This window comes from Ambystoma mexicanum, chromosome 6p, assembly GCF_040938575.1.
Source record: "Ambystoma mexicanum isolate Mex_15411 chromosome 6p, UKY_AmexF1_1, whole genome shotgun sequence".
In the NCBI taxonomy this organism is placed as follows: Eukaryota; Metazoa; Chordata; class Amphibia; order Caudata; family Ambystomatidae; genus Ambystoma; species Ambystoma mexicanum.
In genome coordinates, this window is record NC_090935.1 from 1,082,455,347 (window position 1) to 1,082,483,337 (window position 27,991).

A 27,991-nucleotide genomic window follows, 5' to 3' on the forward strand; every position below is an offset into this window, starting at 1 on the left:
TCTATTATGCAGTTCTGGACAGGTTAAAATGGTTGGAATAGGATTACTTTACTCTAAGAGATTGGTTCTGTACAGTTCTAGACTAGATACTCACTCCTAGTTTTGGAATGGAATGGAAATGGGCCCCGTCAAGATCTGGTCAAGGCATTGGGCTGCGGTTCTCTCGCCACTGGACAGGTCAGGCACCCTGGTCTGCGATCAGCACTGCACAGCGGTCTGCGCGGCCTCTTAGACTGGATCAAGCGGGTCCTGGATACAGCTCTGCTTTCTCTGGATCTTGGTTCTAGCACAGGGTTCTTGGCTAGAAGCAAACAACACAGCCCGGCTGTTGAGAATCAGGTGGCAAAAGATTCTGAGGCCTGCTTAAAAGGATTCAGCTTGTGGATTAGGCCTCTCTGCTTCAAGGTTCTAGAGTTTGGTTCTAGAGTTGGTTCTAGATCTGGAGTCTGGAGTCTGGATTCTAAGTTCTGGTCTCTGGAGTCTTTCGGTAGGGTGCTGCGCAGGAATCAGTTGAGTAGTGGAAAGGTGTGTCCCCTATCTGTCCTAAGCAGTCTCTATTTATCTGTTTCCAAAGTGGGTGTGAAGGCTGACTTTCTCTGCCCAACCCCCTAAGGATTTCATAGGTCAGAGAATCTCCTGCCCCCTGACTGGAGAAAATGATCATCGTGTCATGAGGTGTCATCATGATGCTGTGTATATGGCTTAGCTGAAATCCCTCCCCTTTGCTTTTACTTACAAAATCAATTTTTCCCAAAAAACATATTTCCCAGATACACAAGTTGTTCATAATACATATACACCTCACCTATTATAAGGTACATTCTTGTCCAACTCTGATCTTCCTAAGAGCTTTAGTTCAGAAATGACAACTTATTCGCGCTTTTGGTGGGTTTGCCAAGATTGGTTCTGCACCAAGTTTTACACAGACATACACACCCTCTCTGAGCATATTACTGTAAGTTTTCATGTTTCTAGCATAAACACCGTATCTATATTATTAATAAATCCCAGGGTTTGGTCTCAGAACATCACACAGCGTCCAGCTTAGTCTTGAAGTGTGAGTGAATTTGTCATTTTAAGAATCTCAAAGTTTGACATTTCTGTCAGCTTGGTAAAATTTGTTATAAGCAATTTCATAAAACATACATTTGCTTTCAATTCAATACACACAACGGCTTGTCTCCGCCCCGAGAAGCTTGGCTGCCTCAGAGGTCACATGGCCTGTCTCTCCCAGAGCAGTTGTTGTCCAGTCACACCCAAATTTAGCATATTCTATTCAGTCAAGGAATCTATTGTGTCTTTTTCCTGCCAGGAGGGGAAATCTCCTCCTCTCACAACAGTTCTAATTAACATGTCCATGCGATATCCTCTCCTGTTGGTAGGAAGGACAAGGTGTGAAGGGTGCCCATGGACAGAAGGCCTCTTGAAGTTTTAATTAAATCAGATTCCTTCTAGTCAATTGCAACATAGCTCCTTGTAAAAAATAACATTTATAAACTCACAATAAGCAACATATCGTTAAATCAAGTCTTTTTCAACTATGAAATGGCTGTGTGACACTCTATATGGCATTTTGATGGAATTCTCTTCTTTGGCATATTTAACTTCTGAAACACCAGTTCTCCTGTTAGAATTATGAATCGCCAGCACCTGACGGAGGTGAGTAATGGTACTACACCCATTTTTGACAGCTGTCTATCTTTAAAAGGAGATTTAGCTTGATAGCATATGATTCGTGCTGACATTGTATTGATGTGGATTCTTGCAGTAGAATAATGTGGAACACCCAACACAAAGGTTGGATCTTTTTGGTGATTTGTGAGCCATGATTTTAGCACATTTTGACAATCAAGAAAATGAATTCCCAAACAGCTCTGTGTTGCTTTTGGCAATCAGCATTGCTTTTTCCAAGTGGTTTCAGGCTGCTTTGTGGATGGCCCAATGGTGGTTTTAGGCAGTGATCTCCTGTGCTCCCTAAGATAGGCAAAAGTGGATGGCAGCCTATCTTTCAGATTTTTACTGTGTATTTTTGGCTGGTTTTGAGCGAGCAGCATGCTTTCCAGTGGCCATTCTGATGTTTCTGCTGCCAGCAATGCACAGTACTGTTGCACGGCTTGGATGAGTGGGTTGATACATCCCACAAGCCCCCTTCTTGCGATGGCGTTGATTGTCAATCAATGGAACTCGCAAGACTGGGATGTCGGCCTCATCTCTCCGGATTCCAAAATGGCAAAGTCCATCGTCTTTTCCTCCATCAGGGGTGGATCGATCGGTTCTCGCCAGTCCTGATGGGAGTATTGAGCGATACACCGGGCCCCTCAGATCTTTGCTCCCGGTCCCCGGTCGTCCTCCTTGGTCAGTCTCCATGGTTTATCTCTCCTAGGATGACAAAGCAACAAGGCAACAACATATTTGTAGACATTTCCCCACCACAATTAATGTAGTGGGGTGGGAATATACATTTTATGAATCAGGAGACATTTGCATTTTTATTATTGCATTTGTTAGACTATATGTGGAATATTTTAGGGTTGGAATTTTATTGATCTGGAGCGGACCCCTCTGGGGTTCCAGAGGACTCCTCCAGTTGTTGTAGAGTGTGCTTAGGATTGCAACACTTCAGCTGATTGATATGGACCCACTTGTCTTCCCCTTCCGCCAAACTGCGGATCTAGTAGGCGACTGGTGTTATCTTGTCTACAATTTCAAAAGGTCCCTTCCGGGTAGGCAGACATTTCCGCTGTTTGGCCTGGTTCCTTTGGAAATGGTATAGATAAATCCGGTCTCCTACATTGTATTCTTTCCTAGTAGTCTTCAAGTCATAGTGGGTCTTCATGCTATCGGCTGATCTTTCTAGATTTCGCTGAGCATACGCAAAAGCATGTTGAAGGTGTTTTCTTACATTTTCAATATACTCATGAGTTGTGGAGGCATTGGTCAATGTCTGCTCTTGGGTCCTGTAGAGCAGACGCTGGGGAAGCACAATCCTGAGTCCAGTCATCAGCTCAAATGGTGACATTTTAGTTGCAGATGAAGGGGTAGATCTGATGGCCATTAGGACAAGAGATAATCGGATATCCCAACTTGGCCCAGAATCTGCCACAAACTTTTTTAAAATGCTCACAATGGTTTTGTTGTAGCGTTCTACTGCCCCACTAGAGGCTTGCCGGTAAGAAATATGTAGCTTCCTTTTAAGTATCTCCCACATCTTTGTCATTACTTCGCTGGTGAAATGGCTTCCTCTGTCTGACTCAATCCTTTGGGGTAGTCCAAAACACGAAAAGATGTGGTTGATCATCAGGGCAGCTGCTGTTTCTGCCTTGCAGTTTGGGGCCAGGAGACATTCCACCCATTTAGTAAACAAGCATGTCATAGTCAACATGTACTTATTCCCCCAGGAGGAGCTAATCACGGGCCCTATAAAGTCGACTTGTAAATCTGACCATGGCAGTGTCATCCCCCTCTTTTGGAGAGGCGCACGGTGTGTGAGGGATGTTGGCTGAAATTGTGCACACACAAGACACCCCTTCAAGTTTTGGTTGAGGTCCTGCCCCATGTGTGGCCAGTATGCAACCTCTCTTAAGATTTCAAGTGTTGTATGAAACCCCCTATGACCGGCTGTGGCCGTATCATGGGCGTGACTTAACATTAGGCTTCGGAATGAGGTAGGAACCACCCACTGATCATAGCCAGCTTGGGATTTCCTTACCAACAAACTGTCTTGGATTCGGAACATTTTTGGACATTTCATCAATACTCTGAGGTCCTCTTTCCCTATGTAATCGGTATCCGTCAGGGGAAAGTTCTCAGGGTCCTAGTTCTCAGGGTCCTCAATGTGTTGGTAAAACTTACCAATTATTGGATCCCCTTTTTGAGCCATAATCAAATCAGCATCTGGGGTCTCCTTACTCCATTGTGCAGTTGAGAGATCATTGTGAGCATTTGTCTGGGGCCTAGTGATAGCAGTGACCTTGATTTCCCCCAACAGGGACTCGATCTCTATTAGATCCCCTTGGATGGCCCCGGTTTTGGCCAGCTGATCAGCTAAGTCATTTCCAGATTTGTCTGGTCCCTCTCCTTTGGAAGAACCCTGACCTTTTTCCAGTAGATGGTCATCCAATTCAAGGTGACCAGATCGTCAATATTTTGGATTAACTTCCCATGTTTCAAGGGTTTGTTATTAGCACATAACATGCCTCTGGTTTTCCATTAACCAGGTGCTCCATGAACCCGTTCCGTACATAATCCGAATCTGTGATTATGACCAGTTTATGGAGTTGACGTTGGACAGCAGTGAGGATGACTTGATGAACAGCCATCAACTCTGCCACTTGACTACTTCGGGGACCAATCTTGTACCCAGCAGAGGGTTCTGGAGACTCATTCACCCATGCATTCCCTACACCGGCCACACGCTCTTTTTCCCCTGTTGTTTTCAACATGGTAAGAGCATCCATCCACATAGACAGTGGGCATTCCCTCACACTTGTCTTCTTCAAAGACTTTGTGTGGGGAATTAAGGTATGCCTCCATGTTGTCCTTGATTTTTAGACTTTTGTCCTCAAGAAAGTTTTCTCTGGCACAATCATGCAAGTCAGCTAGACCTTGCGCGAGGGGACTCTTCTTGCTTTGCCCATATCTGACCTCCACAGGAAAGCCTTGCATTGACAGAATCCAGGAAGTAATTCGGGAATTACTCACATTTCCGTCCTGAATTCTTTCACTTTTGAGAAATTGCAGAGGCTGGTGTGGAGTCTCCACTATGATGTGTTCCCCCTGGATAAACGGGCGGTAATTCTTCAATGCCGACACCGGTGCCAGGAGTGCCTTCTCACAATCATTCAATTTTTCCTCCACACAGGATAAAGTTTTACTCGCATAGGAGATTACTTTATTGACCTTGTCATGCTTTTGGTATAATACTGCAGTCAAGCATGTATTAAAGAACCCTGTCTCCAAGAAATACTCCTTGTTTCTGACAGGGTTAGCTAGGCAAGGCGCTTCTGAGAGGCTTCTTTTGAGTTGTCTTACTGCCTCGGCTTGTTCTGGACCCCATTCCCACTTGACCCCCCCTTCAAGAGATGAATCAGGGGTCTGGTGATCTCTGCGTAGCCCTCAATGAACTTTCTGCTGTAATTAGTCAGTCCAAGGAGGCTCCTTAGTTCCCGCAGAGTTGTGGGGTCCTTCAATTTCTGGAGTGCTTCCACTTTCTTTTCCTGGGGACAGAGACCCTGAGGAGTAATCTCATGCCCCATGAAATTAGCACATGTTCTACACCACTGTGCTTTCTGAAAGGAAAGTTTTGCTCCGGCGGCCCTCAACTATGTCAGATCATAACTATGTGTTCCTCAACAGTTAAGCTTTTGATGAGGACATCATCTACATAAGCCAGGTTACCCCTTTCACCCAGGTCGGGCATGGCCTTATGCAGAAAAATGTTGAATTAATTGCCGGAGTTGAGGTATCTGAAGGGAGTCCGGGTCCATGTGTACTGCTGGCCCCCAAAGGTAAAAGCCAGATTGTATTGGTCCTCCCTACTGACAGGCACAGTCCAGTATCCATTGGTCAGATCTATTGCAGTGAATACCTGTGACCCCTGGATCTGGGCCAGCCCTTGGTCAACGTAGGGAAGAGGCCATCGGGAAATATGGACCCGTTTGGTGAGCTCCCTAAGGTCGGTGCAGAGTCTCCACTGGCCGCTTAGCTTCAATATCCCCAGCACCGGATTATTGAAGGTGCTGTGGACTGGACGGATTATCCCGCGGGACTCAAGGTTCTTAATTATTTCAGTAAAGGACTCCATTGATGCGAGAGGCAAGCGATATTGCTTCACAAACACTGGAGTCATGCCAGGGTCTGTGGGAATTGTTGTTGTGTGGATTTCGGTGCGACCACAGTCATATGAGTCCACTGCAAAGAGATCTTGAAAATCCAAGAAGACTTGTTTCAGCCTTTGCTTCTGCTCCAGAGTCACACAGGCATCAGTTAGGTTGACTCTCTCTTCAACCATCTGCCTGAAGCCGGGAAAGACTTCTGGTTTCGCTATCTCAGCAGCCTCCTCCAGCTGGGTGGAGAAGTCCCTGGTCAGAGTGCTGATTTGGACTGGTGGCTTCAGGTGGGAAAGGCAGCCCTCATGGACCTGGAAAATCACCTCATCCCTCCTGAAGTCACAAGTCACATCTTCCTTACCATAAGGGCAGGAAGTGTACACCAGGAAGTCCCCCCCATGCCGGTTAAAGATCCTGTCTGGTGTTGTATTGTCGTCACTGTCACTGTCAAAACAGTCCTTGGGGATCGTTCCTAACAGTTCATTCCCTAAATCAATGGAAAAATGTCGGTCATCAACCGCCATTCCAATAATGGTGCCTGCGGCTAGAGTGATACTCTTTAAGTCGCTGTTATCCACCTCTATTGGAATGGTGTCATGTTCTATATTGATTAGTGGTGTTGGGTTTACCCCCAACCCTTGCTTTTGGAGAGAAGCATTTAGATGAATATAAGCATCATGGTTTTTCAATTTTTGTCCTCTTTTAACTTTCACTTCCAGTGAGAATTGTCGGGTCCTTTCTGGGATGGGGACCTCCTCTCCAATCTGAATTTCAACTGCATAAGGTAGCAATTGAGCTGACCTAAATGCTTTCTCTTGGTCATCAAAGCCCATGGGATTAACCGCTAATCCTGACCAAGCCTTGAAGTTTATTAGGTCCAAAATAATGGCAAAGCGATTGAGAATGTCACTGCCTAAGTAAAAGGCTGCAGTGACGTTTCGTAAAACCCAACAATTACGGACTATGCTCTTGTTGCCAATGGAGATTTTGAGCATACACCTGCTTAGCAGGTGATGTTTGGAATTGGGTGCTTCCAAATTCATTTCCCATTTGTCTATCAGTTTGAATGTGGGAATGGCTGGGTCATTTGGGAGTTGGCAGAACATGGCTTCGCTGATCAAGCTCTTACCGTTGTTCACACACACTGGGGCGAGAACAGAGTCCTTCTCTTCATTTTAATGAACAGGGATGAACAACTGCTCTCCAATTTGCTGAATATCAGCCAGGCTCTGAGCTGATTTCACATCTTTCTGGACTATAGGAGTGGGAATGTCTGATTGTGGATTGGTAAAGAATTTCAGAGTGTTTCCTTCCAGTGTGGAATACCACCTTAAACTGGAAGGAAGGTTGATTTTCAGAAATAGAGAGGACCCCCCATCACCAGTTTGTTGTCTTACTGCTATTACTGTCACGTCTGGAATTTGGTTGTTCTGGAAGTGAAATTCTACTTGGTCAGATTTTTGTTCAACCATGTGGCATGTGCCGTTTAGACTAACATGGTTGACACTCTGTTTCAGTTTTATGGGTCGGCTAGTCTGGGTCCAGAGGACCTTGTTTACGCTATCTATTAGGGGTGACAACCTTCTCAGGAGGTAATTCCCTAGTAAACAAGGGGTGCCCTCTGGGGTCACTACTATGACCGGGTGTTTCACCTTGTGTCGCCCAATTTTAATGTCCAAATCCGCAGTCCCCTCGATGGGAATCCCCTTCCCGTCAAAGTTCTGAAGTTGTCCAGGAAGAGAGGTGAGAGGAATTTGGTATTTCTCCCCCCTTCCTGAATTTAGTTCATCAAAGGCCTTTCTGGACAGAAGTGTAGCTTGGGATCCAGTGTCCACCAGTGCCAAAATTGTCCCCTGACCCTGTACTTGTACCGGGGCATAGTATCTTCCCTCCTTCTCCACAAGGGGGCACAGATAATGCACATTTTTGGACAACTGGTGGGCTAATTTTCTGGTTTTGGGCATGGAGAGAGAAGAGATTTGGGCAGAATTCTGTGGGGAGTCTTGGGAATCTGAAAGAAAAAGTTGGCAACTAGAAATAGGGGAAGTTTTGGGTTCCCCTGGTTCTGGGCCGCCCCCCCCTTTTTGGAGGCAGTCACCGGGATGGGTTTGAACCAGGTGATTTTCTTGCTGTTGGTTCTGGGATGGGATGATGGGCGGCGCTAGCTCAGTCCCCACATCTAACCAGTCTGGATGTGAATCCCTTGGGACCCATTTTTCTTTGGGAGGAGTTCCCCCATCTCTGAAGGAGAAGATTATTTTCCCAGGATCCTCTGAGGATCCCTCTCCTTCAAATTGGAAGATCTGTACCTCCTCCTCAAAGTGGGTCTGTTTGGGTCCTTTGTTTCTCCTACCTCCCCTCTGCTCCTTGGGTGGAATATTTTCAGGGGTAGGAGATTTTGTTTCCGGTTCCTGGTTTTCCAGGGGCTGTTTACAAGTGGGGAAGGAAGCTTCCTCCAAGGCTTTACACCCCCCCTTCCCCTTGTGCCTCCTCCCTGGGAACCGGTGTGTTGTCAGGGTGCTGCCCCGTCATTGTTCTGGAGCACCAGGTCTAGAGTTTGGGGCATTCAGCGCCGGCATGCCCATCTGAGGGTTCTGCTGAGCCCTCAGCATGCAACCCAGATCTTGTGCCATGTTTTGGACCTGGCGCTCGAGCTGTGAAACCTGCTCAGGCTGATAAAGGGTTCTGTTTTCTCCCCTGGGCTGATCCCGGGAAGGGTAGCTATCCCTTCTCCGGTAGTATCACGGGTTGGGAAGATTTGGGTACCCCTCCACCCTTGGCCTCCCCTCTCCGGGATTAGGTGGTCTGGGCTCAGGGAAGTGGGGAAAGAAGGATGGATGATTTTGGGGTTGGACATTTTGTGGATACCTGGGGAAAAAGTTCGGCCCAGGATTTGGTGAATTTCTGCCCTCCTGGGGGAAGTTAGGAGGGAAGTTTCCTGGGTTAGGTGCTTGGTTGGACCCCCTCCCTTGGGCTGGAGGAGTCCACACATAACCCAGGATGGGTCGGTCTCCCTTGTAGCGGGGACTTACATAGTCAGGGGAGTGAGGGACCCCATTTGTGGGACTACCTCCTTGGCTCCCTGTCTGTGTCTGGCCCGAGGGCCTTCTGGGCTTAGAATTATTCTATGCAGGCAAGTTTTTAGGCCCCCATCTCCAAAACTAAAATGGGGGCAACCTTTACTTCTGCCACCTTAGCAGCGGCAGGGGTGCCGGTCGGTTTGGGGCTTTTCGGAGCATTAGTTTTTTTTTCTATGGGCTTCTGCACCTCATAGATTCGCGTGGCCTGTTCAATGACCCAGACTAGTGACCTTTTCTCATGAAAATCTCTCACAAGCTGGGTCATGATGTATTTGGGTAGCGCATGGAAAAACGTGTTAACAAATTCTTTGCTATCCGTGCGCACCCTTTTGGTAGTCTGTGCAAAAGCACGCTTCAACTCCTGCACAAATTCTTGTGGGGCCTGATCCTCCCCACATTGCAAATTGTAGGCTGCCTTGCGAGCCTCTTGGGGACTTCTATGAACAGAAAAGTGCTTTAAGATGGACGCCCTATATGTGGACCATCTTGAATGGATTTTGTCCTCCAGCCCCGCAAAGAAACTGGAGTATTCTGGGGAGAATGTCCATTTTACGTACTAAATGCAGCTACTGCTGTCTTTCAAATGGAAAGTCTCCATCATTTGCTCAAAAAGCTCCAAGTGTTCCCAAACAGAATACTTGGAGTTCTTGTGATAAGGAGTGATGACGCTCCTTATTGCTTTGATCTGTTTTAAGGGGTCCTTAAGCAAGGCCCTTTTTGCCTTTTTGGCCTTCTTGGTTTGGGAAACACTGGTCCATTCAACCTCTGACTCAGAAGCACTGCTCCCAGAGGTGCCCGTCTGATCTTCCAGGTATTCCTGGATTCTGCAAGCCTGGGAATGGCTGGCAGAATGTAGGGACCTAGTCTCTTGTGTCCTGGGATGTTCAGAGGAGTCTTCAGATTTCTCCTTGCTGCCCGGATTTGATGGGTACCCCCCCACTGACCTAACTGGGCAGAGGTTTTCAGGATGCCTTTAGTGGGCCTACTCTCCCGGGGTTCCCCACTAAACTTCACTGTACTTGGGGGCTCATACCCGGATGCCCGCCATCCATTCCTGGGAGGTACTGGCCTATGAGCCCCATACTTCTGGCTGGATAGTAATCTGCCATCCCCATGGCCCTGAGCTCATGTGCACCCGAGGACATGGGGTTGGCAGAGTCCAGGGACTGGGAGAGGTGAAGGCCTCTGGTACTAGGGCTCCTGAGGTTATGCTCAGGTGTTTCCCTTTCCCGGCGAACCTCATCTCTATCAGCCCCTGCTCCCTCTTGCCATGCAAGAGCCTGTGCTTTCAGTTCCTCTATCAGTCTCTCCTGCATGGCTACGTGTTGCTGGATCCTATCATTGTGCTGACAGATAGCCTAATTTTCCCTCTGTGCTTCCTGGTTGGTCCTGGAGTAATGGGCCAGTCTTTGCTGCAGAAGGGTTACCTCCTGGGTCCCGTCCCTACTGGCCTGGTCCTTTCTTGCCAGAGCATCTTCCACCCTCCTGGTGTGCTCTAACAAGTTTTGATGCTGTTTTTGGAGGTCACCCAGTCCCTGGAGGGCCAGGTGATTTTCTTCCAGCTTCCCTTTTAACTGGCAGACTTCCTGGCCTAAGGTATCCCTTTCCTGAGTAAGAGCCTGCCTCTGTGCCGCCAGGTCATCCCTCTGCCTTTGAAGGACACCAGCTTTCTGGCGCTCTTCATCAAACTCTGCCTGAGTGTCCAGGCCTTTCAAAATCAGCTTATTGCTCTCTGCCTAGATGGCTTTGCAGGGTGGCTACCTGCTCTGTGCATGCCCTATTGAAATCCCGTTGTTGCTCCAGCTTTTTCTGGCTCTGCAGTAGGGAGTCCAAATATTCTTGGTACCCCTTCTGCAAGGCCAGAATTATGGTATCCTGGTCTGCCCTTTCCTGTTGCAGGATACCCATGTCCTCTTTGATTTTAATGATGTACTGCCTACTTTCGTTTTCTGACTCCTGGCTCCTCTGAAGCCTCTGCTCAGAAGAGTCCAGGTCAGATTGGGCCTTCTCTAATGCCATCAGTTGCCTACTTGCCAGGTCTTGGCCTTCAGCACATTTTTCCTGTATGGCTCCCATATATAAATATAAATATGCCGCTATCCTGACAATCTTGTCGTGCTCATCTTTGGCCTTCGGGTCCATATATAGTTCACTCAGGGCCACGTGTAAGGGACCCTGATCTTTCCAGATATCTAACCCAGTTGCAGTGATCTGTTGTGTGATTGCCTGCAACCACACATTCTGGTCCTGCTCAGTCCATTCACCTCTCACAAAACAACTTATGCAAAAGATGCTTTCTAGCTAACTTGATGTCTACCAATGTCGCCATTCCGGAAATTGATTTCCTTCCTGACTTACAAAAGTTTATTATTTTATTTTGCTAAAAAGACTGTTTCCTGAGAGCGTTCCTTTTTGAGGGGTGCTTTTACAGCGTAACACAGTGTGGTAGTCCAACAGGATTTATGTATCCTATTAGATAGCACACTATATTAAGCTGCACAAGTGGTAGATCTAATCCAGAATCCCCGGCTACCGAGCCCCCAATCTGTAAGTGACTTCAATCCAGCAATCCAACTAAGTCAATGTTTAGGATGGGATGCCCAATGGAAGCCCTTATTTATATATTTTTATGTCAAAAGTTCTTTAAACCTGGATGATGAACCCTTAAATAACGCCCCTCTCTTTGGATCTCCCCGACCTCACTGATCCAAGAAGTGGGTTTGTTTTGCAAATTAAAAGGTTCATTTGAATAATTAAACAATATATATATATATCACACTTTTATGAACAAAATAATATTTGAATAGCACACTTATGAATATGGATGGTAATCAACAATGGATAATATTACAAAAGTAACAATCTCTTTAATCACTTATGGAGTATGGATATGAAGGATACTGTAGCAGAGAATACTTTATGTGATTCAAGAAAATACAATAATGGGAAAGAATGTAACACAGAAATAGATTTGATATGATTCCAATCAAAAGATAATATGGTCACTTTTTCCCCTGTGACTACTCACTCTCCCCCCTATGCAATATGAAGAGATGGAAAGAAGGGCACACAGGTTTCAGGAATACAATCAATAATACAGTTCAATTCCAGTTCCCCCAGCAAGCTTAGAGAAAACAGGTATGATTTTAAAACACAGGTCAAAATGCTTTTGAAAGTGATTGCAGTAGATGGGAAAATCTGCTAAATTGATTTTAATTTACTAAAAGATATTCAGGATAAATGATAGTTACTTTAGATTGGTTCAGGTCAACACTAGCAATGATTCATGAATGATTATCAGATTGAAAATGAAATTCAGCAGTGGAAAGCAAGAAACAGATATTTTGACAGGAAATTAAATTTTGCCAAATTGCAAGGCGTGGCTATTTTTCTGCGTGCGTAAATCGTGATTACGGAAAAACTTTGTTGTCGAAGGCTTAGGATCTTAGCTTTAAAATGACAGTTAAATTTTGCTTCTAGGACGTGTGGTTCAAAAGATACAGATGTTTTTGTGAAGGGAGATTTTCAGAAATAAAGTTAAGATTTCAGAAATGACAGATGCGCCTTAGAGATTTACCAACAACAGGATGGACACAAGATTCTATAATGCAGTTCTGGACAGGTTAAAATGGTTGGAATCAGATTAATTTAAACTAAGAGATTGGTTCTGTACAGTTCTAGACTAGATACTCACTCCTAGTTTTGGAATGGAATGGAAATGGGCCCTGTCAAGATCTGGTCAAGGCATTGGGCTGTGGTTCTCTCGCCACTGGACAGGTCAGGCACCCTGGTCTGCGATCAGCACTGCACGGCGGTCTGTGTGGCCTCTGACTGGATCAAGCAGGTCCTGGATACAGCTCTGCTTTCTCTGGATCTTGGTTCTAGCACAGGGTGCTTGGCTAGAAGCAAACAGCACAGCCTGGCTGTTGAGAATCAGGTTGCAAAAGATTCTGAGGCCTGCTGAAGAGGATTCAACTTGTGGATTAGGCCTCTCTGCTTCAAGGTTCTAGAGTTTGGTTCTAGAGTTGGTTCTAGATTTGGAGTCAGGAGTCTGGATTCTCAGTTCTGGTCTCTGGAGTCTTTCGGCAGGGTGCTGCGCAGGAATCAGTTGAGTAGTGGAAAGATGTGTCCCCTATCTGTCCTAAGCAGTCTCTATTTTTCTGTTTCCAAAGTGGGTGTGAAGGCTAACTTTCTATGCCCAATCCACTAAGGATTTGATAGGTCAGAGAATCTCCTGTCCCCTGACTGGAGAAAATGATCATTGTGTCATGAGGTGTCATCATGATGCTGTGTATATGGCTTAGCTGAAATCCCTCCCTCCCCATTGCTTTTACTTAGAAAATCAATCTTTCCCAAAAAACATATTTCCCTGATACACAAGTTGTTCATAATACATATACACCTCACCTATTACTTAAGGTACATTCTTGTCCAACTCTGATCTTCCTAAGAGCTTTAGTTCAGAAATGACAACTTATTCAAACTTTTGGTGGGTTTGCCAAGATTGGTTCTGCACCAAATTTTACAGAGACATACACACCCTCTTTGAGCATATTACTGTAAGTTTTTATGTTTCTAGCAGAAACACCGTATCTACAATATTAATAAATCCCAGGGTATGGTCTCAGAACATCACACGGCGTCCCGCTTAGTCTTGAACTGTGAGTGTATTTGTCATTTTAAGAATCTCAAAGTTTGACATTTCTGTCAGCTTCGTAAAATTTGTTATAAGCAATTTCATAAAACATACATTTGCTTTCAATTCAATAAACACAATGGTTTGTCTCCACCCCCAGAAGCTTGGCTGCCTCAGAGGTCACATGGCCTGTCTCTCCCAGAGCAGTTGTTGTCCAGTCACACCCAAATTTAGCATATTCTATTCAGTCAAGGAATCTATTGTCTCTTTTTCCTGCCAGCAGGGGAAATCTCCTCCTCTCACAACAGTTCTAATTAACATGTCCATGCAATATCCTCTCCTGTTGGTAGGAAGGACAAGGTGTGAAGGGTTCCCATGGACAGAAGGTCTCTTGAAGTTTTAATTAAATCAGATTCCTTCTAGTCAATTGCAACATAGCTCCTTGTAAAAAATAACATTTATAAACTCACAATAAGCAACATATCTTTAAATCAAGTCTTTTTCAACAATGAAATTGCTGTGTGGCACTCTATATGGCATTTTGATGGAATTCTCTTCTTTGGCATATTTAACTTCTGAAACACCAGTTCTCCTGTTAGAATTATGAATTGCCAGCACCTGACAGAGGCGAGTAACGGTACTACACCCATTTTTGACAGCTGTCTATCTTTAAAAGGAGATTTAGCTTGATAGCATATGATTCTTGCTGACATTGTATTGATGTGGATTCTTGCAGTAGAATAATGTGGAACACCCAACACGAAGGTTGGATCTTTTTGGTGATTTGTGAGCCATGATTTTAGCACATTTTGACAATCAAGAAAATGAATTCCCAAACAGCTCTGTGTTGCTTTTGGCAATCAGCATTGCTTTTTCCAAGTGGTTTCAGGCTGCTTTGTGGATGGCCCAATGGTGGTTTTAGGCAGTGATCTCCTGTGCTCCCTAAGATAGGCAAAAGTGGATGGCAGCCTATCTTTCAGATTTTTACTGTGCATTTTTTGCTGGTTTTGAGCGAGCAGCATGCTTTCCAGTGGCCATTCTGATGTTTCTGCTGCCAGCAATGCACAGTACTGTTGCAGGGCTTGGTTGAGTGGGTTAATGCATCCCAAAGCCCGTGACTCTTTACAACAATTTTGACAAGCGACAAAGCTGTATGACTCCTAATGACAAAGGGAATTTCAGTGAATACCCCTGCAGCAATACAAGCTTCAGGCCACTGAACAGTGGGTGTGCTGTGCAGCCGAGGACCCTTATCCACAACAGAGAGGTTCTACCGAGATAAGGGCTCGGCAGTGGTTGGTAAATAAATGTGCTGCACATGCTGGCCGAGAGGGAGCCACCCTGGATTTCAGGGCACCACACGCCTGCAGAGGGACTCCCCGCTCGTAGAGAATGGTGTCCTGTGCTCTTGGAAGAAATACCCGTGCATGCACCTCGTAGTAGATGAGTGGACCTCTAGACTCCTAAGGGTGAAGTGGAAAAGTTGTAGAAGGGCAACAGGCAGCCTAGACATTGTTAGGGAAAATTCTCCAGAATGGCTAATTTCCCTTACCTACTGAGTCCCTCAGCTGAATTGTTGGATTTCTAGGATTTATTTTTTCACCTGGTAAGAGTGTGAGCGTTTACTTCCCACTCTTACATGTATTTTGCTGTGTGTGTTTAAACATGTTTGTATTCATAGACTGTGGAGCCTCACCTACTCCATAGGCATCATCATTTTACTATGGGTTACACAGCACCTTCAGTGGAGTGACACAGGGTTGTCTTTTTCAGACTTCTCACTTTAAACTCCATTTTCTGGGACTGACTACTGCCCCCCAGAACATGTAAAGTTTCCATTGACTTTACTAATCTTTTTAAATCCACAGACCCAGTACAAACTATCTTACATAGAGTTCTGGAAAGGGTTAATAGTTATCCCTTTTTGTCTGTTTCTCATGGAACATTATATTGTTCCCTTTTCATTAAGATTTGGCTTGTGGCAGTGGTATCTACCCTACTTTTCCTACCGCAGTTTATTTAAATAGCCTTTGTAGTGTTTTAGGCTATTTTAGTAGCCTCGAACTTAAACCCGCTGGACCACATTTACTTTTATTTGGTTCTGGCTGGGTTTATTTGCCATTTCTTTGTGTAAAAGTCTTTCTCGTGTTTTACTCTGCGCGCCAAACCAGGTTTGGTTCCTTTGTTCGCTGACCTTTGGCGGGCTTCTGCACAGAAGCCCTCCTTAGGCGCCTGAATGTCTGAGGAGGACAGGATGTGAGGGAGGGGTTTGAGACTCCCTGCACAGGGTCTCCTTGGAGACCCATGTCGCACTCTGTGTGATTGGCTGTGGTGACTTCCCGTCGGACAGCCACCCTGCTGTGTGATTGACAGCCAGGCTGTGTGAATGGGGGAAAGCTGCATAAAAAGCAGGTCTCTGGGACTGAGAAGGCAGAGTCGCCACTGGATCGAGAGAACCAAAGAGAAGCTGACAGAAGAGAACCTCTACCACAACTGAACCTCCCGGTGAAGCACTGCTGCAGGTCCGAATCTCCAAACTTCGATGACAGGGAAGATCTGCAAGGAATCTTCTCCCCTTGAGCTGGTGGGACTAACCAGTTCGCCAAACTGCAAGCCAGGCCTCCCTCCTCTGGTCGAATTTGCTGTGCACAGCTTCAGTGAACCGGATAGCCAGGAGGACCGGACCCTGCTTGGGTTTTAAGGAGCGCACTTTTATTTGTTGCTTTGCTCTGCTGCTGGTTTCTTCCCTGGGCAGTGCAGGACCCTCCAGTCTTCCTACTTCGTGTCAGTCTGACAGTCACTTCAGGAACCGTGAGCCTGCAGGACCTGCCAGGAACGTCTGCCTCACTACAGCCTTCTTCTCCATTTAAGGTACTGTTCAAATCCGGTCGTTCGTTTCCGTCTGACCACAGTAAAAGTGCTTGAAATCCTTTGCCAATTCGAGGGCTTGTCCTCTATTCTTTAAAGTAAATTTTCAACTGACCAACTTCGTTCTGAACTCTTGGCAAAGCCTTAACTGCGAACTACTCTGAACTGTGTGATCCTCTGCAAAGACTTTGGTCCATTGACTTTGGCCCTGGCCTCTTGATTTGATTTCCTCACTGTAGTTGCCTTTTCTAAATTGCCCTCCTTACTTAATTGTTGGTGCTGCTCAACCTTTGTCTAACTTTGTGTCTTACTCTCCCTTTTAAATTGCTGGAGTGCCATTTTGTTCACACTTCAGTTTGAGCTTAACTTGTGCAGAATTAATTGGGTGGTGTGTAGTGTATTAAGATTGTGATTTTTCAACTGCTTGATAATGGTGAAATGTTTTTTAACTGATGTGTAAATAAATGTATATTCTTTTACTCAGAAACCTTGAGTGAGTGTTTGAACCATAGTAATTGATGTCCTTTGTGTAACTATTGATACTGCTCACTTTGCTCTTGAAATAAGTCTGGCTGCTCAGCCATCGCTACCACTTTACTTTGTAGTACGGGCTTGTACCAAAGGTGAATTTGTACTGTCACTTGTAGTCTTAATTGTGTGTTGTGTTCCCAAAGGGTACTGCATATGATTCTGCCTAACAGAATGCATCACCTACACTGTGAAGATCTCAAAGGGGAAAGTGACTTCTGGGAGCTTGTTTGGCAGCTTCAGGAATACATCGCTAAAGGAGCGGATGTTTGACAGAAGACAGTTGTCCTCAGCGTCTGGTCGAATTTTAATTGATCCGTGTGTAGGATGATGTTGCTTAAGAGATTTAACCACGTTCTGCCGTATGTATTTCCACTGTGAAAGTCCCGGTTTGTTTTTTGTATTGTATTTGTATTTTATTTATTTATACGGCGCGTTTGCCAAAGCGCCAGACCCAAAGACCAAAGCAGTACAAAAATCAATGCAGCATAATGTACAAACCAAAAGGGGAAAACTTAAGGCAAAGTAAATAGATTATGTTTAGGTATGTGCGGAACAGTCTGTAGGAAGGAATACATCGGATGTGAAGTGGCAATTAATTCCAGAACTTGGGAGTGAGAATACAGAATGAATGGAATCATGATTGGGCATAGGGGAACTGGGAACAGAAAGAAGAAACTGGGCCAGGGAGGGTAGGGAACGAGAGAGGGTATACAAAGAAAACAGTGGGGAAAGTTAACCAAGGGGCATGCCCATGAACATATTTGAAAGTAATGCAAAGAAAATGAAACTGCAGACGGGATTCAAAAGATAGCCAATGAAGAGAAGAGGCAATGGAAGAGCGGAGGGGTGGAGGGGGGGATACTGTAAAGACTGAGAACAGCCAAATTAAAGAAAGAGTGCAAGGGATCAAGCTGTGAAGCAGGGAGACCAACGTGTTGAAAGAAGCACAGAGGTGTCTTCCTTTTATTTCTGATCTCAAGTTATGTGTTGGTATGTAATGTTTGGTTCCCATAATTAGATGCATATAATCAATGAACCAGTATTCTTTGGGAGTTATACATACTGTTTAGGCACACTTCTTTGTTCCCCAGGGCAATGATGTAGAGATGTCAAGGATGGGGGGGATGTGCTGTCGCATTTAAAGCCTGAAGTCTAGTTTAGATGTTTTTTTTTGCCAGATTCATTGTTGGCTGCCTTATGATTCTATACATACCAGTGGGAAAAACATTTTGAAAAAAGAGTTATGGTTATTATCTATATAGAGGGGACGTCAACAAATGTTGGGATTGCTAGTGTTAAATTACAAATACCAAGTCCAAATGTAACAACATGTAATGTCTACAAATGTTGGAAATGCCAATGCTCAGGCAAAAAATACTTGGTCTTCGCAAACTAGTTCCCTAATATAAGGTCCAGCACAATATAAATGTAACCTTGACTCACAGTACACCACTACGGCACTTGTACATGTCATCTGCGATCACCTCTCTGCATTATTCAACCAATCCCTCTCAATTGCTGTGCTTCCAGCCTGTTGCAAAACAGCAACAATCATACCTCTCTTAACAAATCAAGTGCTGTTCCCACTAACCCCTCTTTCTGCAGATCTGTCTCTTACCTTTCCTAAACTTTAACATTCTCTACCACTTTAACATCCTCAAGAGGGGTGTCTTCAACCGCACACTCAACTATCTCAAAGTGCACTGACCTGCTGACCCACTCCGATCTCATAAAATAAATCCACTGAGACTGATTTCCTCTACGTCACATATTCTCTTATCGCTGCCCACCTCTCTTGCCACTCCTCCATTCTCATTCTTCTAGATGGTCTAAAATCTATACCATTGGTTAGCAAACTTTGGCTCTCCACATGTCTTTGACTATAACTCCTATCAGCCCTAGCCAGCATAGTCAATGGTGAGGAATCATGGGAGTCATAATCCAAAACATGTGGATAACCACAGTTTTCAGACCTCTGTTCTGTATTGAAACATTTCACCTGCATTCAAACCACACTACTTCAAACTCTTTTCTTTCTTGGCATCAAGGTCACTGTACGGTACTTGATCTCCTCCGGTCTCTCTGACCTCTCCTTCTCCATATCATGGGACTCCAGCATCTCCTCCCCAACACTCCTCCCAGTGGGTGCTCCTCAAGGGTCAGTCCCAACCCCACTCTTCTTCACCTTGTACACCTCTCCCCTCTGCAAAATCATTCCCTCTTTTGAATTTACCAGTCATCTCTTTACTGACGATAATCAAGTCTTCTCCTCCATTCCCTCTGCAATCTCTGAATGTGTAACCAACAGCCTAACTGTTGTTCGCCACTGGATGGTTCTACACTACCTCATGCTAAACTTCTCAAAGATGGAAGTCATCTTTCTACCTGCCTCCAATGTCAACACCACACTCCCTGAACCCCCACCCCGTAGCAAGAATCCCCCTCACCCATGGCTCACATCTTCAGGGTTCTGTTTGACACCGACCTGAAACTTTTCCAGTACATGACCACTGCCACCACAGCCCGACTCATTCTCCTAAAGATTAGAATACATGTCGCAAACCTGATGCACCCTATGCAACACTTATCTCTACTGTTATCCTCAGCAAAAAAAGTCTACTTCTTCGTCTATCCCTTTACTCTTATGCTCCCCTCAACAAAGTTTGCAACTTTGTGACATACATCCTTTTCAGCGTTCCCAGATCCTACTCCACCTCTACTTGCGTCACCATGCTGGTTAGCTCTGCACGCAAAATTGTTCTCTTTAAATTCATGCTACCCAGCCCATGCCTCCTCTCACTCACTCCTTTTCCCTACCTTCACCACTCAACTAGAAGTCTCGTCCCTCAACCATCAGAGCCAGTACTTGAGTGGAACTGTTCACAAGTTGGCTCAAATCTCAACTGCTAGTGATTGAAGGAGCCCCATACTCTTCCATTCTTCTTTACTTCCTATCCAAACTGACCGCATGGCTCACCTCTCCTGCATTCTGATGTCAGTATCACTCTATTTAATTTGTAAATGTGTAAATACTACCCTCAGGTTGCCGATGTTAAAAATATTGTTCTTTCCTCCAGTCCTTGCCCTGGTTATATGATCTTAGGCTTAACAACTCACCACCCGGTATACATCTCTCAATAAAACAAATGCTCTTATCTAGCCGCTGCTCTCTTTTGTTGCCAATTTTTAAGTCATTTGTGTTTGAAATGACACCCGGTTCTTCAATAAATACAAATACAAATACAAGACTCACTTTCTATAGAATGGTTGGACTATTAGGCAGAGTGCATCAATTAACATCTGGTCCCATTGCAGGGGGCATCCTCTGTACTGAGGCACAAGGCATAATGTGATGTTTAGTTCTGATAGGGTGTCTGTCCTAAGTGAGGGAGAGAGTATTCTAATATGTGTAGAAGACAGAGTGCATCCTGGGGTATCCCTACAAAATATCCCCACCAAAAATATTGCAGTACATATGGCCGTTTTTCTCTCCATAGGTGATATTTTTGGGGGGGATAATTTGTGGGAGCAGGGTTTGCGGGGCTGTCCCCCGTGCATTTTAAAATAATGCAGAGGTTGCAGGGTGTCCCCCACAGGGTCCATGGGTCAATATCACTGCAAAAGTATGACAATATTTTTGTATCGCAATATTGTTGTGGGGATATGAACACATGGAACCCCATCCTGGGACATGTAGCCCTCTTATAGGGGGATTTGAAATGGGTTTGACTTCCATATCTTTTCTAAACCCTCCCTTCTTCATTTCTACCTCTAGCAAAGCCTCCTGTTCAACCTTCCTACGGCCTCTACCTTTTCTTACACCTCTTTTATAGTTCACACTTATTGTTGTCACTTTCTGTCATTCACAATCTGGGGCCTTATGGAGCTATCTTTGCATAATCTTCTATACAAATCTATTCATCAACACATGCTGATCATCTTTTTTTTTAACATATGTTTGTGTAGCACCCCAACTCTCACATCACAGTCTACATTCATATGCCACAATAAGTGATATGGCTGCACCTTCCGCCTGATTCACCTCTTGCTTCGCTGCCTCTTTTCATGATTCAGCTCTCCTCTTGCCAGAAGGAGCAGTCATGTCTATCTCATAGGCTATCACTAGCACATTGGACATAGAACAGCCCCAGAAATCCTTTTGTCAAACGTGGTTTACCCAGATGCTAACCTGCATATAGTGGAAAGCTGGATACTTATGGTGAAAGCACAAGACTCTGAATAATCTTACCGTTTTCCCCTCCGTATGGGTGTCTTTTTCATAATTTTGACTATCCGCAAAAGAACAATATGAAGAGGACGTTTTTGTACCCCAATCTTACAAATCCTGATAACTATTTCCCAATTCATCATCTCCTTCTTCTTTCAATCGATGGGGGTTACTTGCCAACACCTGTATTGGCAAGGTGGAAGTAAATGTGGAGGTAATGATTCCTAACACTTTTACAGATCCAGTCAATTTTGAAGTTTTTGACAAACAAGATCGACATCAGAAGGGACTTTACATGTCTGCCCCCCTTATCGCCATACATGACAAATCTGCCTGGTTTACAACTCGCATGAGCTTTTCATGCAGGCGATAAACCAACGGTTTCCTACAGAGTCTGCCTGAATTTACCACCTGGTAAAAGATGGCATATTGCATAGAAATCCATTGTAAATGTCTCCTGCAATCGTTAATTGAGGGAGGCATTTACACTTTTCCAAACACATAATAGAAAATTGAGGAGAGAAGGTCAATCATGCTTGTGTATTATCCTTTACTTTTCCACTATGTGGTGGAAATTAATACAATTGCACAGCTGGCATCTTTTTGGATAAAAGTGCAAACACGCTCCTCGCTATGCAATTTCCACTTTGGGGAACATGACTTCTAATGTGTTGCTGATTCTGGTTTGGCTGTTTCCTGATGGGTCTTTCTGCTTAACCCTACTGCTGTATCTCTACCCCATGACTTCTCCTGTTGAAGTTTACCCATCCTTTGCTTTTTCCCTAAATTACATGCCTTTAAATATATCACTACAAATGGATACTAGTCATGCACTGGATTGAAATCTGCTGCAGTGATTCTGCTTCTAAAAAAATCTACTTTGGTTCCTTTATACTCCGTCGTACTATCAATCTAGTTCACTCGTGCCTTAACTATGTAAGATTTTAGAAATAATTATTTATTGAAAATTGTGTTCCTTTCTCAACCTTGAGTTTGGACTGCACTTTGCCTTTGGGGTGGTACCAACCCTGATTTGCAAAGGCGCCCTACATGGCACCTGCATGGCCACATGGTAGTCATAGGATTTCTGTGCCTCGAGTGCCAAGCTACACCCCAAAAAGACACCCAATGAGGCAGAAACATGTCTGGGCTTGATAGTGGTCTTGTACAGAAGCATGTGACCTAGCAGTTCAGGCAGGAATCTCTCCTTTGGGGGAGGAGGGCCAAGCCTGATTTGCAGATTGCTTTTTTTATTTATTATTTTGCTTATAAGGCCCCCACTAGGAAGCACAGATTGATAAACTCAGGTTTTTGAAAGTTGAAAAATGGTGCAGTCAAAAAAAAAAAGAAACCAAAATGGCCACCATGGACGTAGGAAGAAGGCGACTCTTTGTAGTGTAGAAGTCTTTTAGTTTGGCCAAGCCATACAATTACAAAATTAAGACAAGCAAAAAATATACAATATACACCGTAAAAACAGAAAACTAATGCACAAGAATTTTAAAATGCCACATGCAAAACCCATAATAAAAAAGGGTTGCCCCAAAAGTGGTACAGCTATGGTGGGGGTCTGTAATATAATAACAGGAAATTCAAAAAAGCTGTATAAAGTAATTCTAAGCTAAATCCTGAATTGAATTCCTATTCACATTTGGTATCTCAGATATGCTTACTTAATTATCCTTGGAAACCAAAATATAATCAAAAGAAGTAAATGAAGAGAAATAACACTTATATTTCAAATACATTCTATATTTCCTTAATGGAAAACATGACTTTTAGAAACCACAATATTAATGGTTTGAAATCAAGAAAAATCTATACATTAAGTTTCTAACAAAGTAGCTCATATGAAGAAAGAGATCCAGCATTCTTAAATTCAGAAAATGCATAAACAGAAGATAAACAATAAATGAACAAAACAAATAGTGAAAAAAGAATCTCCACAAAAAAGGAGTTTTTGTCACGCAAGTTTAACAAACAATGAAAAAACAAAGTAGTAAATACATTTTCACAATAATGTGAATTAACAGGTGTGCCTATGTAAAAAGTCACAATTACTAATGTCAAAGCGGACTGAGATGCTATCACTTCGAGGAGCAGAAAGTTCCATCTAGCATTGACCTGGTTACGTTTCGGCGGGCCACCTGTAAGGCCATCAATATCAGAAAACGCCTTCCTTGGGGCAGATTTGAGGTAGTAATCCCTAAGGGGAAGCAGACAAACATAAACGTCCTAAAAAGTCTATAGGGGAATAGAATGATTGTACACTTCTATATTGATTGTATTCAGTTGGCAGGGTAGTTTAGCATATTATTTAATACATAGATATGACTACTTCTTTGAAGTGTCCTGAAAGAGCCTTACCCAACTCAGTGCTGGGGGGATTTCACGGACAAACTTTCTTGCCAGGAACCCACGTCGTGGCGAGCTAGCATGTCACAGCACGGCGGACAGTCGAGACCAGTATTCAACTATAACATCTGTGGATTGACAAAATAGTCCACTTAAAAAACACTCCATTCCTTCCGGAAAAAATGAATTTTATGTTTAAAAGTCAAAGAAAAAGTGAAAATAGTCGAATGCATACCTGGTTGCCAAAACTGTCGTACATCCATTCCAGGGTGATATCCTGAATCAATGGAGTGTCCATGTGGCACCAGGTGTGTGGGTGGTACTCCAGAACAGTATTCAATCTGGTTGAATAGAGTGGTCTAACGTTAAAAAAAAGGAAATTTTTGGCCTGCAATGCATAGCGTTATAGAATATTGCAAGGTGGAATAACAGTACTGTGATTTCTTACTTGTCACAAGTAGTCGTGCGCAGATTCTTCAATGGATGTGATTTTTTGTGTTTATTAGGCGCTCACGAAGCTGGCCGTTGCGTTATCCAGAAAAAGATTAAAGCTGGCAGTGCCCCATGTGGAAATGAGTAACCTATGAAATAAAATGGAGCTGAAGTCAAGTTCCTGTGGACAGTTGCTGTGACTAAAATAATGGATCTGTGCAGATAGAGTCCAGTACTAGCCTGAAGTAGTTGCACTGACTGCCTAGTTTAAAAATCAAATAATCGTCCCACAGTATGGATCGACGTAGATGAAATGCAAAGTAGAAAATCATAACTTCGCATGCTCATGCATTTAAAATGCCAGACGAGTGCGGGCGTAAGATATGAAATATTACGGCGTGCATTCCCTATTTGCACTATGCTAGGAAGGTTTCCTTCATTGGGCTGAGTTAAAGGGAAAAATGCATAAAATTAGTCATGTATTCTCACCCGCGGCACTGCAGGAAGAACTGCGGAATGGAGCCGTGTAACCGAAGGGAGCTTACTTGTGAAGAAACTCGCTTGATTAGGTTGCAGAACAAAATGTTTCCTGTTCGGTGACGTTGCAGGTTGTGTTGATTGGACGAAAGCGACACACCCTCCCTGATCCCACGTACCGGTGCTGACGGACTGCTTAGAGGCAGTTAATCATGATATTGGATGGCACCCTGTGCTGTGAAAATAGTATATTTTTGCTGGAATTTGGAGTGACTGAACTAATGCAGTCATGTCAGTGAGGCTCGCTAAAAAATATATTAGGAAGAAACACTGTCATTACGATACGCAGTGCTTCTTGTATGGGATATGCCGAGTGATGTGATTGGACAGGAGTGGCAAGCCCTTCTGTTTACCAAGGCAACCAAGCTGTCTACGCAATCGACCAAGCATACATGCCAATACTTAAAAGGCAAGAATGCTTTGTGTTCGATGAAGTCAGTAACGCAGGAGGGACAGGTTTTCCAAATGCATTGTGAATGTTGTGGAAACATTCATAAAAAAAGTGCACATCCCCTAAATGTGTGCAATGGGGCACTGACTTGTAGAATTAAGTTAGTAAATGTGGCCCAATTCCAGAAGGTATAGAATGTCTTAAAATGACAACATTTTATGAATAAAAATTCAGATCCCTTAGACTTATGCAATGTAACATTGACTCAAAGTTGATAAAAGTGGCCAGATTCCAGAAAGTATAGAAAGTCTGTGAAATATGAACCTGCCCTGGATTCAATAATATGAAACAGGTCCGGTAGCTACTGGAACTTGCACATCTAAACAAGACTAAACTTTGATGTGTTAAACATTGAACTGAAATCAGATGGTGGGTCCTATAAGGGTGGAATAAATTCTTCATTAAGCCCTTTAGTAAGAGTTTCCATCCAGAAAATCCAGCGTGCTTCTTTTTCAAGTAGGCTTTTGGATGTGTTAGTGGAGTTCTTTACTACATCCAATGCCCACCAGAGTATTTCATTAGGAGAATGTTTCAATGTCATGCAGTGATTCACAAGTGGTGCCGTAGTTGTTTTACACCTGATTCGAAAACGGTGTTCAGATATTCTAATATGTACCGCTCTGCTCGTTAGTCCCACGTACCTCAGTCCACAAGGACATTCAATGCAATAAACAACTTGTTTCGTTTTGCAGTTTGTGAGAGTTGGTAGGACCCAGGTCTAGTCCCCAATCCTGAATTCTTTCATCTTCTTGGTAAAGGTGCATGCTCTGCACGTACCACAAGGATAGTGTCCTTTCGCAGATCTCAGGTCCCAAAGTCCTATTTTAAGTAACTGTTTTTGAAAGCTTGAATGTACCAATTTGTCTCGAATGTTAGATGCTCTTTTAAGAGCAAAACGGATTCCTCAAGTAGATCTAATTTGACAATTCCCCAGTGCTTGAGAATAATTTTCTTTATCTGGAAGGTTTTTAAGCAGTGAGTTAAAACACAGGTCATTTTACTGTTATCAGGTACCTGAGTTCTTGTAGTCAACAGAGAATCACGGTCCGTAAAACGGGCATGCTTGCGTGACCGGCTAATTAGTTTCTTCGGAAATACTCTTTCCTTCAGTCTGATGTCCAACTCATCGGCTTTTCTATGAAAGCCCTGTAGATCGGTGCAGTTTCTCCTTATGTGCAAATATTGCCCATAGGGAAGATTGCCCCGGATGTGACGAGGATGATCGCTTGTGTAGTGCAGTAGTGTATTTCTGGCACTTTCTTTGCGGTGGAGACAGCATTCAAGTTTGCCTTCGTCATGTTTCATTTCAAGGTCCAGGAAGATGACATATTTGTTGGAATATTCCAGGGTAAATTGGATACTGCTGTCAATCTGCTTCAGCCATACCAAAAAGGTTTGTAGCTCAACTTCCAGGCCTTCCCATACAAAAATAATTTAGTTTATATAGTGCTTGCAATTCGTGATGGATATGAAAAAAGGATTAGCCTAGCAAAGGATATGTTTGGTCTCAAATCTGGCCATGAATAGGATAGCCAAACTCAAAACAGTTCTTACATTAATAATAGAATTAATTCTATTCCCTATAGACTTTGTTAGGATTTTTATGTTTGTCTGCTTGCCCATCGGGATTACTACCTTAAATCTGCCCTGAGGAAGGCGTTTTCTGATATTGATGGCCTTAAAGGTGGCCCGCCGAAATGTAACCAGGTCAATGCTAGATGGAACTTCCTGCTCTTCGAAGTGATAGCATCTCAGACCGCTTTGACATTAGTAATTGAGACTTTTTACGTAGGCAGACATGTTAATTCACATTATTGTTAAAATGTATTTACTACTTTGTTTTTTCATTGTTTGTTAAACTTGCGTGACAAAAACTCTTTTTTGTGGAGATTCTATTTTCACTATTTGTTTTGTAAATTTATTGTTTATCTTCTGTTTATGCATTTTCTGAATTTAAGAATGCTGGATCTCTTTCTTCATATGAGATACTTTGTTAGAAACTTAATGTATAGAGTTTTCTTGATTTCAACCCATTAATATTGTGTTTTCTAAAACTCATGTTTTCCATTAATGAAATATAGAATTTATTTGAAATATAAGTTTTCTCTTCATTTACTTCTTTTGATTATATTTCGGTTTCCAAGGGTAATTAAGTAAGGATATCTGAGATACCAAGTGTACCGGCAGGATTCCTAATCTGAATTTGATTATTAGGGTCTTCTCAAACCTTTTACATGGAATGTCTAGGTACAGTTCCAATAAAATAAAAACGTTTAAACTCAACATTCTTGCACTACCTTTTTTCCAACAATTGTCATAGACCTCCCTGAAGACAGGTTTATAATTATGGCCCAACCAGAGGGGGTCACTCCACAGGAGAGGAAGGTCCAACAATGCAGCCATATTAATTGAAACCACTGAAGACTTGTTACACCATTCTGTTGCAGCAAGTCACTCATTCCCTCCTGATAGAATGCAAGCTTCCTCATATGCCATATTCGTAACGCGTATAATGAAGGTTGCAATTTTATCAAATACTCCAACCCATACCAGCCCAACTGCAGTTTAATTGGTCAATTCTGCTCTCTTTTGGGAATATTGAGGAGGCGGTTAAATAATCTATTTTCTTCCAGCGTTAAACTACGTGCATCCGAGTAGCCCCAGAGTTCAGCTCCAAATACCGCAGCAGGAACAGCTTGCATTCTATAAATTACCATGGTTGGGGAGATACTTATCCATCCATAATGATTATTAAAGCTGATCAATGAGAAACCCCGCCTGGCCAAAGTTTTGTTTCTCTACCTGCCTACTCCAACTGCAATTATGGGGGACCAATAGCGCCAAATAAACATAACCTGCCACCACATCCAATTTAGAATTACCCATAAAAAAAGAATAAGATTTGCAAGTACGATCATTCTTCGCGTTGAAAATCACAGCTTTAGAATTTGTAATATTAATCTTTAAATCTTTATCCTGGTAATAGTTTAAAAAGGCAGTCCGTTGTTTTCTAGGCCTAAATGGGTCTTAGAAATGTAAACAGCA

At 43.5% G+C, this 27,991-nt stretch overlaps 1 protein-coding gene and 1 long non-coding RNA gene across 2 annotated transcripts in view; both read right to left on the reverse strand.

Annotated features, from left to right (window-relative positions):
* LRRC2 (leucine rich repeat containing 2) overlaps positions 1-27,991 on the reverse strand; it is a 1,026,596-nt gene that overhangs the window by 153,867 nt on the left and 844,738 nt on the right. The window lies entirely within an intron of this gene.
* LOC138510188 (uncharacterized) lies at positions 22,590-24,529 on the reverse strand. Its single transcript, XR_011280339.1, has 5 exons — positions 24,448-24,529; positions 23,975-24,107; positions 23,762-23,867; positions 23,539-23,654; positions 22,590-23,377 (listed from the first exon to the last, which is right to left on the reverse strand). It is a non-coding gene; the product is annotated as an uncharacterized lncRNA (long non-coding RNA).